The 18,012-nt window shown below is 33.6% G+C and overlaps 1 protein-coding gene across 1 annotated transcript in view; it reads left to right on the top strand.

Annotated features, from left to right (window-relative positions):
• LOC133191512 (uncharacterized) overlaps positions 1–18,012 on the top strand; it is a 46,430-nt gene that overhangs the window by 13,187 nt on the left and 15,231 nt on the right. The gene's annotated exons all lie outside the window — the stretch shown is intronic.

The raw sequence follows: 18,012 nt of genomic DNA, 5'->3' as shown, positions 1-18,012 counted from the left end.
AATAGAAATTTAAAACTGTACCGGTTCTTCATTTTGTTTTTGAAATTATATATATATATATATATATATATATATATATATATATATATATATATATATATATATATATATATATATATATATATATATATATATATATATGTATATTATACATATATTACATGGCTTCGAGGGCAACATACCAGAATATTTGCCCTCGAGGTGACAGGAAAGCCCTGGAGTGTTATGTCGCCCGATGCCGAAGGCAGAGGGCGACATAACACTCCAGGGCTTTCCTGTTACCGAGGGGCAAATATTCTGGTATTGTTGCCCGAGAGGTCATGTAATATATGGTATATAACATTTTTAAAAAATCGAAATCGGACATATTTATTGACGACTATATGTGGACCTGTGTAAATATCTAGAAAAAAAACATGCAAATTATTTTTTTAAATACATTTAGCTGATTGGTGGGTACAAATAGTTTCGATAATAATGCTAAGGATCATTAAGGTCTTCCGTTCCAACGGAAGACCTTCTACTGATTCTGATGGTTAAGATTATTATTCTTTTTAAGGTCTTCCGTTTCCAACGGAAGACCTTCTACTGTTTCTGATGGTTAAGATTATTATTCTTTTTTTTTTTTTTCTTCTCCTTTCTAGACGCCAACTTTGAGACCACATATCTCGCTCATTTCTCAACGGATTTTGCACAAATTTGCAGAGTTTATAGACGTTACCAAACTCTATCAGAGTGCTGTCAAACAGTTCAAAAAGTCACTTCCGCTTTTGAGTTATTGCCCTTTAAATGAAAATTCATTAGGCTACATTTCCAGACAAAGGCTCCGAGACTACAAAAGCTGGAGCAGAAAAACTACCGAATTTAGATAATAGAAGGATTGAAGTTGTGCACATCGGTTTTTGTTTTTCGATTTCTGTATTCAAAATGGCGCTAATTAGGGGTCAAAATTTAGAACGCCTAAAAGAGCGAAAATTTAAACATATTTTCCTTTGTATCTTTAAAACTAAAAATATTTTGATAAGACATGTAGAATAAAAGTTGTGCATAATTTCAAGGCCTTTCATTTGACACCACTAAAAAGGGGCTGGCCCCTCAAATTAGGGATCTGGAGCCCTTTAAAGTTTTTGCTTTATAACTCAAAAACGGTAAATATTTCGAAATGGCTGTCGTTAAAAAAGTTGTTCTCTAACATCTTATTGATTTCATGAAAATGTTATATTTTTCGAGTCTTGTGTTTTAAATGCGCCAGAAGCTTGACCCATATACAGGTAACTGTTTTCATTCAGCAAGTAAACGAGAGCTCTTCATGCGTGTAACTAAAATAAACTTACTATAAATAATAAATCTGGCTACATTAGATGCTAATATTCTTTAGAATAAGGTTGTTGAAGTGTTTTGTGCTTTATTTCCAAGTTATTTTTTTGACAACTTTTCGTTTTATTTCATTTTTTTCAAAGTCGAATAAACCAGTCTATTAAAAAAAGGGGGGAAATAGATAACCTTTTCTTCTTATCACATAAAAACAAACAATATACTGAGAAAATAAAACATAACTTTGAAGCATAGACTATTTACAGCCATTAAGTGTGCGCCTTTTACATTCACCTTGTGTGTTTACAATTATGTAACACCTCCCTCGATAGCGCGTGGCAAAGGAGGTCACCGCAGATCAATCGGCGTGTGTGATCCAGCGACCTAGTCATACACGAAACAAATCATATAGAATGGCCATTCCAAATTCATTTTGTAAACTAAGTCATAAGTGGATAAATATGTTGAATTTTTCAGATTATTTCATAATATCTTTGATTAAATCGCTAGTGTATTTTATTTAATATTTTATTCGCTGAATTACAGGAAAGTTGCATAGTTATTTTTATAAACAATTTATTTCTCGATATCGAGTTAATTGTCTGTTTTATTCATAATAAAATTCAAAATATGTAACCTTAATTAATTCCTACTAGTAATGAAACTTTTGAAACTTAAATGTACATGTATGTAATCTAATATACGTTCTTTTGTCGACGCCCTTAAAATGTACAACTGTATATATACAAAGCGCCCCAAATATATGCATATCGAGCGTATGGAAATACAAAATCCCACATTCACACGCGTCTCCAAAATATGTAGAATGAGACATACATGCGTAACTGTATTTGAATATTACAAATTTATTAGACACCTAACCTTGAACAAATTATTTTTTTCTACTAAACTTGTTATTGTATGCGAACAAAATGATAAACATGTATTTTTTATAGGTTAATTCCCATTATTTTTTCTGAAAATCAGAACACATTTATCAGCTCTCTTAAGGTTTTACGGATACATACAATGTACACGCATGCAAGTACAGAACATGCACGTTTTATAAGTGCATATGCAAGAGCGTCCCAAATATATGCATATTGAGCGTTTGAAATTCAGAAAAATTCTAAATCCCAAGTCTTTTTTTCCCATTATCTTTGCAATAAAATATCGGTTAAACTGAAAGGATTTTATTGATTTACAGCATATATTAAAGTCAATTATAGGTCCGCTGAGTTGATCATGAGTTGTTTTCATAACGGGTAGTCCTCCTGGCCAGTCATCGTCACGGTTTGTAACATCATAATTACACAGGTAAATACTAAGATGTCAATCCATATATTTTCCATAAGAAATGAATTACCGGGAGATGTCTCGTTTTCTCTGATCATATATTAATTGACAGCGTTTATGAACAGCTGTTAAAACACAGGCCTTTGTAAACCGGTAAATCACAAAGAAGAAAAATCCGAGACAAAAAACAGAAAATATAATTTATGTCTCTGGAAATAACATTGCTTTTAGATAACTAAAATAAATTAATGTCCGCCGATTTTTGAATTAATCTGAACATTCATTGATGTGTACCTGTACAAGCAGTGTGTATATTTTTATGAAGCCTTTGTCCAAACGAACAATATAATAAATCTTGAATGAATTAACTAACCCCTCATTACACACACATTCGCCTACACCTGAAATCTAATCAAAATCAGATCTTTTTTACGGCCCGAAATTCTGATAGTCGCTGTATTTCTAATCTGATTGACTATACATGTACAGTACAGGCAACGCGGATCCCGTATTTCCCGCGCCCCGTCGCGGTATAAACACAACGCGGGATTTGGCCAGGTGAGACAGGTAAACCGCGTTCCCTCCGCGGGAAATTCATCACCTACCTGTCCCCGCCGCGGTTAAATCATCGATCAACTAGTATCGTAAACAAACGGGAGTTATCTCCCCGAACAGGAATTTTGCGAAATTCCCTCTTTAAATAAAACAAAATAAAATCCCGCAGTGTATGTATATTTATGAAAGTATTTTCTTTTATTTCGCAAAAGGTGAAAATAATGAATGAACAAAAAAAAATTGTAAAGCAGAATATATTTAATCTTTTTTTTTTTTTATCATTTTATTTATTATTATTAATTTTGTTAAGTTATATATCAATGCTAAAGCGACATCTTTTTTTAAAAAGTATCAAGAAAACTATTTATAAGCTGAGTCATTTGAGAGTTTAACGTGACAAATTTTAATGTCGGAAATATAAGTTCTATAATAACTTCTCTTTTCAAATTATATGCGAACTGCAATGTTACATACACGTGCTAAACAATAGTCAGTGCGAGTTCCGATTAACAGTTTTCAGCATTCCTATGAGGAAAAAAATATATCTATATACTGTTCATGTTTTTTTTTTCTTTTTACCAAATTTAGAACAATATAATTCATTTAAATAATTTCACTTTACTGTATTAATGTGCAAATATTTCCATTTCTATTAGTTTTCTCTGTGATAACTCTTTGAAAATTAGGAGAGTTGATTTCTTGATCATTCTAATGGAATGCAAATTTCGAAAAGCGAAAGGTCAGGGGCTAAGAAGGCCTAATATGCATGTAATTCTCATGCGGCTGTCTTTGTGTCTGACGCTAAGGAGGCCTAATATGCATGTAAATCTCGTGCGGCTTTCTTTGTGTTTGACGTCAGTGGGCGGAGACTATTGAAATTGACATGTGAGGCCTCGTATAATTTAAATCTATTAGTCTACATTTTTAAAATCTAAATTTACAATTTTATTTCAAAATGAAATGGAAATAAAAGGAATCACTGTCTAGTTAGTAGAGTATGCCAGGGACATCAACGATAGTTGGAAACGTGGGATAATTTATGCATAACGGGCTTCGCCCGTTATGCAAATTATCCCACGTTTCCAACTATCGTTGATGCCCTGGCATACTCTACTAACTAGACAGTGATTCCTTAAGCATTTCCCTGAAATTGTCGAATGACCGGAAAGCTGTAATATTCGATGGTGAGCGTTTGCAGTGAGTGGGCGCGTGAACGTTATAAAAGATATCAATAAAATATAACATTTTTTTTCCCTCGATATTTACTTCTTTTGTAAACAGTGGTTTGTTTTTAATTTAAACATTTCTCCAATTACAGAAGATGGAATGTGCATGGTGATGAACTTCAGAAAACAATTAAAACGGGGGGTATATCACTAAAACTTATTATTCTCAATAATACTCAAGAAAAAAATCAATGCCAAGTTTACTTGAATATATTCTGTTTCTTTGTGTATTAAGTATTAGTCGCGATCATTTCCTTTGTATAGGGATTAGCAGAGCAAGAGCAGGAAACCGCATGCCCTAGGGGTTTCACACCTGTCCTAGAGTACCTGTGGTAAATTTCTCTGCATGTGCAAGGCGTTGTCTAGCCATACAACACACCAGTCCCTTCAACGTTTCTTTATTTCATTATTTCTTCATTTTCAAATGTAACTACAACCATGAAAGTTACGCGAGTCAATATATACTATTTTTTTTACCCTGAGTGTATATTAAAAGGAAAAAGATCAATCATACTTTTAAAACAAATTAATAGAGTTTAAATGAAATAAAATAGATCAAATCAAATTATGTTTTATTACTTTTTTTTAAATGCCGACGGGCTTGGTATTTATGTTTCTGTTTAATATATATGTACATGTACATGTGCATGTATTATGCAAGTAGAATGTAAAATAAAAAAAAAAAACGTACAGAATGTTACGGCACGTGCAACGTTTTTCCTTCGGTCAGTTTATTGATTTATCGAGTCCATCGATTAAAACAAAATATTCATGATAGAATTTCAATGAAATGAATTGCTTCTGGATTATTTTTTTTCCAGGTTCAATATGTCGTTTCTGTGAACAGATAATATACTGTAGCCGATTTATCAGTTTATTGTCCAGTTGTGGACTTTGACTAATTCTACGATCAAGTTTCTGAAAAACACAGAAATAGTGACAGCCACAGACACTATTTAAGGTCTTCCGTTTAAATAGCACGATTAAAGACAAAAATATCTACCGAAAGAAGATCATCGTCGCAAGCCACGGGTTTTGTGTCCATTCTATTTCCACAAACCCGTGGCTGCCTCCTACCGAATTCTCTCGTTCTCGCGACTGAATCATTGAATATTTATTAAGGACATTGGCAAGTCAGGGTTTTCCGGAGAAAAAAGGTTTAATACATGGGTTTTTTCACTTGTAAAATAGTGATTGAGAGTGATCTCCCATGTAGAATTCTCTAAGCGGTGAAAACCAATAAAGCGTATGTTATAGAGGTAAACAAAAGCACGTGTACTTCCTTCAACGGGTAGAATCATCTATACAGCAAGAAAGAAAAGTAGTAATGGCTTTGTTGTACATTGTATTCAGGGACAAAGAGCAAAAAGGTCGTCATTTACCATAGTTATGCTCAGTATGCTGGGAAGGGCAAAGATGTGACATATGCTGACAGGTAGGTCGACCATGCCGACTGAGAACAGTTCTTAGGTCGTGTGAAGGAATCAGCATTTAGTAATTACGAATAAAAGTTAAAGATAAATCCATGCCAATATTTTTATGACAATGTGTTTCAATCAATTCAGTCAATTACATGATAAAAACAATCAACCAGTCTCTTGACCAATTTTAGCTGTTAAGGGACGCAACTCAAAAATGATGATCGGTGCCGGGATATCCATGTCTTGTATCTACATATACATTTTCAACCAAAATATCTAGAAGTCATAGGAAATGAAGTTACAATAATGTCTATAATACAAAAACTGTATGAAATAAATGTGTTTTAAAGAAATATTATGGTGAAAAATTATGTAGGTCCCTTTTATCAACATTTTATATAGGAAATGCACTAAGAATTGTAAAAACACTAATTTGACAAAATCTAAAAAAGAATGCTGGATTGGTAGGTAAAACGATCCAGAATATAGCCTATTTAGTACATTTAAACCTACTCGAAAGTTCTTGAAAAATTCTATACAATAACCAGGAACCTTGCCAATGTCCTTAAGTGACGCCAGATTTACCCTGACCAATGAAATCACTCTGTAGCAATTTTGGTACGCTTAAAATGGGCGCCCATAATGAAATCATGTTTGCTATGCATGGCAGATTTATTAAAAAAAAAATACGATAGATCCTGAAGAACAGATGTGAGTAACGTATATTCTAAATTACTTACAAGGTTTTACATTAAAATACAGGGTTTCGAATGTAGACGTTGTGTGAGAACGCTGAATAGCGTTACTCGTTAAGAAAGGAAATTCGAACCGAAGTTGATGTACAGCTCGTGGTTATGGTTACATCCAAATACAAGATAGACTGATCATTTTCATTGGTTCTGACTTGAAGCGTCAGATGTTATTCCATTGGTTGAATTTATGTTATTAATATTCATGAGAACGAGAGAAATTTGAAGGAGGCAGCCACGGGTTTGTGGAAATAGAATGGACACAAAACCCGTGGCTTGCGACGATGAAACAAGATATAATAACATATTTTGGTGACATGTGGTAGGTACATGTATATGATATTTTAGGCCCGATATCCAAGAGGGGTCCAGTGTTAACAAATGGAAGTGACTTACCTTTTCTGTTTCATAATACCGCGGGTATGATTTTTTAATAAAACGTTAATTCTACGTTATTTTTATGGATTTTTCATATGGAATACATTGTAAATATGTACTAGAAGATTAAATATGGAAAAAGACGAATAAAAATATTCTTGGAGTGTGACATGACCTTGACTCAAGTTCAAGGTCACTAAGGATAAGAGGTTTTGACTGTATGTATGGACTAAAAGAACATGACGTGTCACTGTGAACTTTTCAAGTCGGTAACACACAGATTGGATTTTATGACGAAAGTGTGTCATCGTTTGACGCAAGGCATTTGGAATGTTCAAGGTCACGTACATTCCTTTACAGTTTTTCCTAGCGAAATATTGTAAGTTGCTTCCCCTTACAAGATTGCTTACATGTATAACTTTAGAATGTGGCATGACCTTGACTCAAGGTCACTTCTTCCTTCCGCAGCTCCAACGGAAGACCTATTCGTTGCTTTGCAACGAGCTCGCTCTAGTTTTTTTCTTTTTCCTAGACGCCAACTTTGAGACCTCATATCTCGCTCACTTCTCAACGGATTTTGCTCAAATTTGCAGAGTTTATAGACGTTACAAAACTCTATCAAAATGCTGTCAAACAGTTCAAAAAGTCACTTCCGCTTTTGAGTTATTGCCCTTTAAATGAAAATTTATTAGGCTTCATTTCCAGACAAAGGCTCCGAGACTACAAAAGCTGGAGCAGAAATTCTACCGAATTTAGATAATAGAAGGATTGAAGTTGTGCACATCGGTTTTTGTTTTTCGATTTCTGTATTCAAAATGGCGCTAATTAGGGGTCAAAATTTAGAACGCCTAAAAGAGCGAAAATTTAGACATATTTTCCTTTGTATCTTTAAAATTAAAAATATTTTGATAAGACATGTAGAATAAAAGTTGTGCACAATTTCAAGGCCTTTCATTTGACACCACTAAAAAGGGGCTGGCCCCTCAAATTAGGGATCTGGAGCCCTTTAAAGTTTTTGCTTTATAACTCAAAAACGGTAAATATTTCGAAATGGCTGTCGTTAAAAAAGTTGTTCTTTAACATCTTATTGATTTCATGAAAATGTTATTTTGTTCGAGTCTTGTGTTTTAAATGCGCCAGAAGCTTGACCCATATACAGGTAACTGTTTTCATTCAGCCAGTAAACGAGAGCTCTTCATGCGTGTAACTAAAATAAACTTACTATAAATAATAAATCTGGCTACATTAGATGCTAATATTCTTTAGAATAAGGTTGTTGAAGTGTTTTGTGCTTTATTTCCAAGTTATTTTTTGACAACTTTTCGTTTTATTTCATTTTTTTCAAAGTCGAATAAACCAGTCTACTAAAAAAGGGGGAAAAAGATAACCTTTTCTTCTTATCATATAAAAACAAACAATATACTGAGAAAATAAAACATAACTTTGAAGCATAGACTATTTACAGCCATTAAGTGTGCGCCTTTTACATTCACCTTGTGTGTTTACAATTATGTAACACCTCCCTTGATAGCGCGTGGCAAAGGAGGTCACCGGGGATCAATCGGCGTGTGTGATCCAGCGACCTAGTCATACACAAAACAAATCATAGAATGGCCATTCCAAATTCATTTTGTAAACTAAGTCATGAGTGGATATGTTGAATTTTTCAGATTATTTCATAATATCTTTGATTAAATCGCTAGTGTATTTTATTTAATATTTTATTCGCTGAATTACAGGAAAGTTGCATAGTTATTTTTATAAACAATTTATTTCTCGATATCGAGTTAATTGTCTGTTTTATTCATAATAAAATTCAAAATATGTAACCTTAATTAATTCCTACTAGTAATGGAACTTTTGAAACTTAAATGTACATGTATGTAATCTAATATACGTTCTTTTGTCGACGCCCTTAAAATGTACAACTGTATATATACAAAGCGCCCCAAATACATGCATATCGAGCGTATGGAAATACAAAATCCCACATTCACACGCGCCTCCAAAATATGTAGAATGAGACATACATGCCTAACTGTATTTGAATATTACAAATTTATTAGACACCTAACCTTGAACAAATTATTTTTTTCTACTAAACTTGTTATTGTATGCGAACAAAATGATAAACATGTAATTATTTATAGGTTCCCATTATTTTTTCTGAAAATCAGAACACATTTATCAGCTCTCTTAAGGTTTTACGGATACATACAATGTACACGCATGCAAGTACAGAACATGCACGTTTTATAAGTGCATATGCAAGAGCGCCCCAAATATATGCATATCGAGCGTTTGAAATTCAGAAAAATTCTAAATCCCAAGTCTTTTTTCCCATTATCTTTGCAATAAAATATCGGTTAAACTGAAATGATTTTATTGATTTACAGCATATATTAAAGTCAATTATAGGTCCGCTGAGTTGATCATGAGTTGTTTTCATAACGGGTAGTCCTCCTGGCCAGTCATCGTCACGGTTTGTAACATCGTAATTACACAGGTAAATACTAGGATGTCAATCCATATATTTTCCATAAGAAATGAATTACCGGGAGATGTCTCGTTTTCTCTGATCATATATTAATTGACAGCGTTTGGTTTGAACATATTTTATTGTTTAGATATTACAACAAAAGGATCGGACACAAGTTCTTAAAACTTAGAACGTCCTCTCCTTTATAACAATTCATTACACAAAATAATGTTAAAAATTAAACTACACTGGAACCAAAGGTCAATACGATTATCTTACATAGGTTGTGCATGTACAAAATTGACTTGATGTAGTATGTACAAATGAATTAAATATGTAAATTCAAAAACGACCAGATCTCTTAATAAACAATTGCACATTTAAAAATAAACTTTCATTTTCAGAAATGCTAATCGAATCATCTCCCCATAACAGTACGTGAGTGTCTACAATACGTAAATTAATCATTCTAAAAATAGCATTAAACAAATCGTTTCTTGGGACAGTGTATTTCGTACAAGAAAAAAAGTAATGATATGCGTCTTCTATTTTTCCACAAGTGCATAATGGACTATCAATGATGTTGCACCTAAATAAATCTTTATTCAGAACGCAATTGTGTCTTAATCTAGTATGAATTACATTCCAGTAACGATCACCAAAAGAAAAAAATGCAGGAGTAGGTGTTTTTTGAGAGTTTATACAATTTTTGAAGGAACCTATAGTAGTGGATTGTCTTGTTTCAAGAGGTAAAGAGTTCCATTCCCTTATTGCCATTGGGACAAAAGATGATTTATAAATATTTAATCTACACTTAGGGATGCAATAATTTTGTGATTGTCTTGTTACGTAATTTGATTCATGTGATCGAATGTTTGGAAATATTTCTTTCAGATACTCGGGTACCATATTATGAAAAATTTTATACATAGTTGTTCTTACTTTCGACATTCTTCTAATAGCAAGTAGTTCCCATCCAGTTTCAAAATAGAGAGAATCTCGCGATGCTAAAGAAGTTAATCCAGTGACTATTCTTGCTGCTGCTAACTGTAATTTTTCTAATTTTTCGGAATCTTGACTAGAACACCCACACCAAACTTCAGTTGCGTATTCTAACTGAGGTCTTATAAAAGTAGTATATAAAAGAGTTAAAGTTTTAGCACTTACCCTGAACTGCAATTTTTTAAGTAGACCTAATTTTTTATATGCATTGGCAACGATAGAATCAATGTACGCTGACCATGTAAGGTCGTGTGAAAAGAGAATACCTAAGTGGTTTTGTGATGATACAAAATCTAAATAACAGTCTTGAAATTTAAGCCTTGGTAGTTCGACATTTTTCTTAGTACTAAAAAAGATAGCTTTGGTTTTCGAAGGATTAAATTTCAATAGCCACTGTTTAGACCACTGTTCAAGTTGATTTAAATCATAATTCAATCCTACTTGAATATCATGTATGTTTTCAGAACAGTTCTGTAAAGAATTATCATCAGCATACAACCTGCTTAAACTCGACATATTTTCAGCAACATCATTGACATATATCAAAAATAAAAGTGGTCCCAATACAGACCCCTGAGGGACTCCAGCATGTAATGGTTTAAAATTAGACATAGTATTCCTATGCAATACCCTTTGTGTCCTTAAATCTAAATAACTTTGAAACCATAGCAATAATTTATCGCTAACGCCATAAGTTTGTAACTTAAATAGAAGACCTTTATGCCATACCCGATCAAATGCCTTAGACAAATCACAAAAAACCATACAACAGTGTTTTCCTTCATCTATAGCTTTAGCTATGTAATTGTATGTCTCAATAAGCTGATAAACAGTTGAATGACCTGGTAAAAAACCAGCCTGATATTTATAAAAAAGATTGTTTGAATGAAAATAATTATAAACATATTTAAAAATGACTCGCTCCATAATTTTACCTACGCAGCTTAATAATGACACAGGTCTATAATTTGATAATAATGATGGGTCACCTTTTTTAAATAAAGGAAGTACATTAGCTACTTTCCACTGTTTAGGAAATACACATTCTCTTAAAGATCTATTAAACAGAATACACAAGGGAAATGAGACGCTAAAAATAGTAGCTTTTAACATTTTATGACTAATATTGTCAGGTCCTATGGCCTTGTTCACAGGGAGAATAGAAATTATATCAATAATGTCTTGCTCAACTATTTCAATACTATGAAGAACACTATTACACAATAAAGAAAAATCTGGTAATGCAGGTTCGACATCATGCGACGACGAAATCGAAGCAAAATAGTTGTTTAACGCCTCAACGTTGTCAATATCGCTATATGAAATATGCACATCGCCATTTTCTGTAATATCCTGCAGCGGTGGTATTTCGGATCTGACCTTTGTTTTGAAAACATCTTTTAATAATTTCCAATAAATTTTTGAACTTTTGATACTTGCGTCGATAAGATTGGTCTCTATATTGTTATAATAGTTTGCCATCGCTACTTTTTTCATATTGTTAACTTTGTTGCGTAGTTTTTTAAACTTATCCAAATCTGAATCTTTTTTTTTGTTTTGTGGGCTTTATTTCTTGCGCGATTTCGCATACGAACTGTTTTCCGCAGTCAGGGCTTATCTTTAGGCCTTATAGTTACTGTTTTTTCGGGAATGCATTGTTTTACATGGTTTAAAAAACTCGTTGAAAAATTACTCTCCGCCTGGTCTATATCTTTGGCGTCATTAATAAGCGTATTCCAATCTGTGTTGCGTATAAGTGTGTTTAGTGTTGCAAAATCCGCATTTTTGTATATCCATATTTTCCTATCATATGATTGTTTTTGTATTGTATGTGATTTGAGATAGATGTATGTACCTTTGTGGTCGCTGAGAGAGTGTTCAACGTCTATTGTCCCAGAGTCCAATACATCGTCGTGTAGACTTTCACTAACAAGAATTGGGTCTATGAGAGATTTCGTGTTTTTCGTGACTCTAGTTGCGTCGCATACTGTGTTTTGAAAGGAGTATTTTAAGAGAATTTCATTGACTACATGTGTGATTTGGAGATTTAGAAAGTTTACATTTAAGTCACCTAAGATTAAAATTCTATCGGATATATCAACAGCCTTTTCAAGGGACCATTCAAACTTTTTCCAAAATGAATTATCGGAGTTAGGAGGACGATACACACAACAGAGGAGAATATTGCAGGTAGGATCGCTGATTTCTACCCATATACATTCAAGGTTCAAAGGTTCAAGATCAGGGCGTCTATTAACGCGCAACAAGTCAGATGCATATATAATTACACCGCCCCCATGTGAGTTTCTATCTTTCCGAAAAATTGAGTTGAATCCGTCAATGGAAATATCTTCGTTTAAAATGTTAACATCGAGATGGGTTTCAGTGAAACATAAAATATCAAAATCTGAAACAATGCTCAGAAACTTATCAAACTTGTTTCTTATACTCCTTACATTTAAATGAAAAATGTCCAGTGTGGATTGGGTAATTTGAGATGGCCCCGGATTTGTCTCTACGTCACCTGACAACAATATAAGTAAGTACATAATTTGTAACACATAATTCAAAAAATAAATAACTTCTATTGCGCCTTTTGACAGTAAACATTTGGTATTTTTTAAAATATAATTCAGACACTCAATCAAAAAATTATTAAATCGTAATACAGAAAATAGCAGTGATGTACATCTACATTTACAGTAGAAAAGTCCAATTGCAGCTCGATATTGTTCAATTGTATTACCCATTGTCAAGAGATAAAGAGAAGTGTTGAGCGTTGTTTGAATCAGCCGCAAGGAGACATATGATAAATAAACATGCACAATTTTTTGTTTGACCTTTGATTATAAGTAAAAACGAAAAAACATTGAGAAAAAGTTTCGGTAAAAAGAAAACAAAAAACAAAAAAGAATGGTACGAGTCGCAAGGCAAAATAAAAGGCCTGTTGACAGATACTCGGTCCATTGTTGAAAAAGTTATGTACATTAATACATATACTGCTACGTGTAAGAGCAGCATGATTAAGAAAGTTAGAAGGAAAAATATAAGGGGAACAATTTATAACATATCATGCATTAATAATTTACGGAACCTTTCTTGCATTAAAATGCAATTTTTTTTTATTTTATGCTTTAAGAATACATTTTATAAAGAAATACATTAACAGCAGATAAAAAAAACTGTATCTACCAAAAGAGAAAAAAAAAACCAAAAAAACAAAAACAGAAACCGCACAAGTATAATCATTTTAATATTCAGATCCTGAACCTAGGGCAATAAGGTCAAGGTCATTAAAGGTGCGGATCAGTTGTTTTGGACCCATCTCCTCGACCTTCACAAAAATGCGTCCGTCGTTCGTCCAGTACGAATCTATCACTTCCGCTTTTTTCGCCTTAGACAACTCATGAACTATTCCTTGACGGTACCTCGTGAGGTCTTCTGTAACAAATAGGGAGGTGCCTTTCAGTTTTCGTTTCGCTGAATATACATTGTTTTTCACTTTCCAGTTTTTAAATTTGCAAATAATTTGAATGTTCCCGTTGGCATTGGGTTTACCGATAGGGTGGGATCTGGAAATATCGTCCTCCTTTAAATCAATGTTCATTTTAGATTTGCACAGATCGATCACAATGGCATCAGTGTCCAAGTGATTACCAGTTTCATTTTGAACAGTTGGCACTGGACAGTTATGAAATCTAAGGGTGTTCCTCCTACCGTACTGCTCTAACTCGTCTACTGATGTCTCTAACTCCCAGATTTGATTTTGGAGATTAGCATTTGTTTTGTCTGCTTCCTTTAGCTGTTGTTTCAGATCCTTGATCTCCTCAGCTTGTTTATTTATTTTCAAGTTCAGCTGTTGGAAAGCTGATTGAACAGCCTTTTCTATTGTTGGAGCAATAGCACTGGCCAATACAGGGACCAGCTGATTCATGATATTTTGATCACACATAGCTGAATATATAAGACCTGGTAGACTGTATGTTTGCCCCTCAGATTGTATAAGGGGGGTTTGGGCAATGGGACTGGGACTGGGCTCTGTGGTTGTAGAATAAAATTCTGGTTGGCTAGCACTAACAGAAGCACTTTCAGATGCACATATAGGTGCATTAGTCAAAGAATTTGAACATACAGAGGATTCAGGATTGGCTTCCAAACTGTCCATATATTGCCCTGGGTGCCAGAAGAATTTGCTGAATTTAGATCTGGGAGGGATGCAGACAAAAACCTTCTGCGAGATGTTTTGTTTTGGTTTTCTGATGGGCTGGTAAGCTTTCTCTTGGATTTTTTGGATTTCTTGTTATAACTACTGTTGTTGGAACTTGACATGACATGAGTTCATCTCACACAACAGCACAGAATGTTTTGGTTTTAAACTTTATCAATGGAGTTTTTACTGAATATTTTTTATATCATTTCATCAAAAACAACTTAATGAAGTGTTGCATCTGTGAATTATCAAATTTCACACAAAGAATTAAGACATACCCCCGTTTTTTCCTCCTGATCGAAACTAAATGTCAATACTAGACGCCATCTTTGTTAACTCTTCATTAACAGCGTTTATGAACAGCTGTTAAAACACAGACCTTTGTAAACCCGTAAATCACAAAAAAGAAAATATCCGAGACAAAAAACAGAAAATATAAATGTCTCTGGAAATAACATTGCCTTTAGATAACTAAATTAAATTAATGTCCGCCGATTTTTGAATTAATCTGAACATTCATTGATGTGTACCTGTACAAGCAGTGTGTATATTTTTATGAAGCCTTCGTCCAAACGAACAATATAATAAATCTTGAATGAATTAATTAACCCCTCAGTACACACACATTCGCCTACACCTGAAATCTAATCAAAATCAGATCTTTTTTACGGCCCGAAATTCTGATAGTCGCTGTATTTCTAATCTGATTGACTATACATGCAGGCAACGCGGATCCCGTATTTCCCGCGCCCCGTCGCGGTATAAACACAACGCGGGATTTAGCCAGGTGAGACAGGTAAACCGCGTTCCCTCCGCGGGAAATTCATCACCTACCTGTCCCCGCCGCGGTTAAATCATCGATCAACTAGTATCGTAAACAAACGGGAGTTATCTCCCCGAACAGGAATTTTGCGAAATTCCCTCCAAAAAAAAAAAACAAATTAAAATCCCGTAGTGTATGTATATTTATGAAAGTATTTTCTTTTAATTCGCAAAAGGTGAAAATAATGAATGAAAAAAAAAAATTGTAAGGCAGAATACATTTAATCATTTTTTTTCCCTTTATTTTATTTATTATTATTAATTTTGTTAAGTTATATATCAATACTAAAGCGACATCTTTTTTTAAATAGTATCAAGAAAACTATTTATAAGCTGAGTCATTTGAGAGTTTAACGTGACAAATTTTAATGTCGGAAATATAAGTTCTAATAACTTCTCTTTTCAAATTATATGCGAACTGCAATGTTACATACACGTGCTAAACAATAGTCAGTGCGAGTTCCGATTAACAGTTTTCAGCATTCCTATGAGGAAAAAAATATATCTATATACTGTTCATGTTTTTTTTTTTTTTTTTACCAAATTTAGAACAATATAATTCATTTAAATAATTTCACTTTACTGTATTAATGTGCAAGCATTTCCCTGAAATTGTCGAATGACCGGAAAGCTGTAATATTCGATGGTGAGCGTTTGCAGTGAGTGGGCGCGTGAACGTTATAAAAGATATCAATAAAATATAACAATTTTTTCCCCTCGATATTTACTTCTTTTGTAAACAGTGGTTTGTTTTTAATTTAAACATTTCTCCAATTACAGAAGATGGAATGTGCATGGTGATGAACTTCACAAAACAATTAAAACGGGGGGGGGGGGGGGTATATCACTAAAACTTATTATTCTCAATAATACTCAAGAAAAAAATCAATGCCAAGTTTACTTGAATATATTCTGTTTCTTTGTGTATTAAGTATTAGTCGCGATCATTTCCTGTGTATAGGGATTAGCAGAGCAAGAGCAGGAAACGGCATGCCCTAGGAGTTTCACACCTGTCCTAGAGTACCTGTGGTAAATTTCTCTGCATGTGCAAGGCGTTGTCTAGCCATACAACACACCAGTCCCTTCAACGTTTCATTATTTCATTATTTCTTCATTTTCAAATGTAACTACAACCATGAAATTTACGCTAGTCAATATATACTTTTTTTTACCCTGAGTGTATGTTAAAAGGAAAAAGATCAATCATACTTTTAAAACAAATTAATAGAGTTTAAATGAAATAAAATAGATCAAATCAAATTATGTTTTATTACTTTTTTTTTAAATGCCGACGGGCTTGGTATTTATGTTTCTGTTTAATATATATGTACATGTACATGTGCATGTATTATGCAATTAGAATGTAAAATAAAAAAAAACGTACAGAATGTTACGGCACGTGCAACGTTTTTCCTTCGGTCAGTTTATTGATTTATCGAGTCCATCGATTAAAACAAAATATTCATGATAGAATATCAATGAAATGAATTGCTTCTGGATTATTTTTTTTTCCAGTTTCAATATGTCGTTTCTGTGAACAGATAATATACTGTAGCCGATTTATCAGTTTATTGTCCAGTTGTGGACTTTGACTAATTCTACGATCAAGTTTCTGAAAAACACAGAAATAGTGACAGCCACAGACACTATTTAAGGTCTTCCGTTTAAATAGCACGATTAAAGACAAAAATATATACCGAAACAAGATCATCGTCGCAAGCCACGGGTTTTGTGTCCATTCTATTTCCACAAACCCGTGGCTGCCTCATACCAAATTCTCTCGTTCTCGCGACTGAATCATTGAATATTTATTAAGTGACACCAGATTTACCCTGACCAATGAAATCACTCTGTAGCAATTTTTGGTACGCTTAAATGGCGGCGCCCATAATGAAATCATGTTTGATATGAGTGGCAGATTTATTGAAAAAAAATACGATAGATCCTGAAGAACAGATGTGAGTAACGTATATTCTAAAATACTTACAAGGTTTTACATTAAAATACAGGGTTTCGAATGTAGACGTTGTGTGAGAACGCTGAATAGCGTTACTCGTTAAGAAAGGAAATTCGAACCGAAGTTGATGTACAGCTCGTGGTTATGGTTACATCCAAATACAAGATAGACTGATCATTTTCATTGGTTCTGACTTGAAGCGTCAGATGTTATTCCATTGGTTGAATGTATGTTATTAATATTCATGAGAACGAGAGAAATTTGAAGGAGGCAGCCACGGGTTTGTGGAAATAGAATGGACACAAAACCCGTGGCTTGCGACGATGAAACAAGATATAATAACATATTTTGGTGACATGTGGTAGGTACATGTATATGATATTTTAGGCCCGATATCCAAGAGGGGTCCAGTGTTAACAAATGGAAGTGACTTACCTTCTCTATTTCATTATACCGCGGGTATGGTTTTTTAATAAAACGTTAATTCTACGTTATTTTTATGGATTTTTCATATGGAATACATTGTAAATGTGTACTAGAAGATTAATTTATGGAAAAAGACGAATAAAAATATTCTTGGACCCCGGGGTGTATATTGGGGGG

Source organism: Saccostrea echinata, unplaced genomic scaffold (assembly GCF_033153115.1).
Source record: "Saccostrea echinata isolate AGI-Se365-2 ecotype Australia unplaced genomic scaffold, CSIRO_AGI_Sech_v1 ptg000023l, whole genome shotgun sequence".
Taxonomy (NCBI): domain Eukaryota; kingdom Metazoa; phylum Mollusca; class Bivalvia; order Ostreida; family Ostreidae; genus Saccostrea; species Saccostrea echinata.
Note: the sequence above shows the minus strand (reverse complement) of the source record. Positions and strands in the feature narration are given on the sequence as shown.